The sequence below is a fragment of the Amblyomma maculatum genome, chromosome 6 (assembly GCF_055883805.1).
Source record: "Amblyomma maculatum isolate TAMU_Amacu chromosome 6, ASM5588380v1, whole genome shotgun sequence".
NCBI classification, from domain to species: domain Eukaryota; kingdom Metazoa; phylum Arthropoda; class Arachnida; order Ixodida; family Ixodidae; genus Amblyomma; species Amblyomma maculatum.
The window spans coordinates 103,974,015-103,975,746 of record NC_139349.1 but is presented as its reverse complement, the minus strand read 5'-3'; the positions used below and the strand labels follow the sequence as shown (position 1 = coordinate 103,975,746).

General features: G+C 51.8%; 1 pseudogene; it reads right to left on the bottom strand.

Annotated features, from left to right (window-relative positions):
• Positions 1 to 338: 338 nt before the first annotated feature.
• On the bottom strand, positions 339 to 1,224 carry LOC146186474 (aurora kinase A-B pseudogene; annotated as a pseudogene).
• Positions 1,225 to 1,732: the final 508 nt, after the last annotated feature.

Sequence of the window (1,732 nt, the reverse complement as noted above, 5' to 3'; positions counted from 1 at the left end):
GTGCGATCGGAATAAATGCGTGCTAACAAAAATGACATTTATACAGACTTTGCGAACAGTGATTCAGTTGAAATTGTTGATGGTGCACGCTGAGAAGTATGGTCAGTTAAATTGGTTTGGTTTATGGGGTTTAACGTCCCAAAGCGGCTCAGGTTATGAGAGACGCCATATTAGTGGAGGACTCCGGAAATTAAGACAACCTGGGGTTCTTTAACGTGCACTGACATCGCACAGCACACAGGCGCCCATTACCTTTCGCCTCCATCGAAGAGCGGCCGCCACGGCTGACCAGTGAAATTGTAAAGGATGATAAATGCATAGCTGACGTCTGGAACAGTTCACGATGAGCAGAAAACCAAGCAGCGATATATATTGTTACGGGCTACCCAAGGATGGACCAGAACCTCTTCGAGCGAGACGCGATCTTCTGGGCGAAGCTGCAAGAGCTTTTGGATGATGTCCTTAGCATCAGCGCCGACATAGTCAGGGAAGTTCACCACAGCCTTCCTAATTCGGCACCAGGTCTGAATTGCTGTAGCCGACTGAAAAGGTGGATTGCCCACCAGCATCTCGTAGATGAGGATGCCCAGGCACCAGTGGTCCACCTTCTCGTCATAGCTGGACCGCGCGACTATCTCGGGCGCCAAGTAATCCGTTGTTCCACATATCGTTCGTCGCCTGATGATGGAGCATGAACGGACCATCCAAAATCGGCAATCTTGACTTCCCCGTTGCTGCCAAGCAACAAATTTTCCGGCTTTATATCCCTGTGGATGACTTTGTGACTGTGGCATAGCTTCAGAGCTTGGGTCAATTGGTAGACATAAGTTGAGGCCCTCTTGTCCGTAAATCTCCCAGCTTTGTGGAGCTCCTTGAATAAATCTCTTTCTGATGCGTATACTCCAGAATCAGGTAGATGTACTTTGTGTCATGGAACCAGTTGTAGAGAAAGAGAATGTTGGGGTGCCGCAGGTGCGACTGGATTTCAATTTCCCTTATGAGCTGCTTCTCCATGTTTGCTTTGCTTAGCTTGGACTTGGAGAGTTTCTTAAGGGCGACAATGAACTTCGTCTTCTTTTCCCGGGCAAGATACACCTCTCCGAAAGTCCCTTCACCGATATGCCGGCCAATCTCAAAATTTTCCATCGACCAAATTTTTACCCCTTCTTCAGGGCCTTCTTCTGTGCCTTTCTGGTTGCTCGTGCTCGCCTGTTGCTCTGCCATATCACTCGCTTTCACGGGTTGCTCCTTGCGAAGAGCACAGTGAATTGTAACTTTGCCGCTGAAGTAATAAGTCTGCTTGCTGCAGACAGCTGCCGCCAAGAGACCTAGAGGTCGTCGCCGAAGGGGATTCAAATAAGGCAGGGTTCCAACGTCCACTGCGAGCAGCGGCGCGTGCCATCGATTGTAGCGGCTCACCCGTTGGTAGTGGGTCAACCACTCGTCAACGTCCTCGCCTGCCGCTCCTGCGAAAGTCCGAGGCTCCCGATAGTGATGCGAATAACTGTTCGCTGCGCCCGCAGGCCGGTCTTCAGCCTGGATCACCGCGTCACCACGGGCTGCTTGCGGGTCATCGGCCGATTGCATGGCGCTGGTTTGCGGTTCGAGGCCCGCAAGACGACGACTCCGGCGAGGATCCAGTTTTGTCGGTGCTGTGTGTAGGGCCAGGGATCGTTACCCGGCTTCTCCACCACAATGTTACGCCCTTAGCGTCGCGACTGAGACGTTCTAG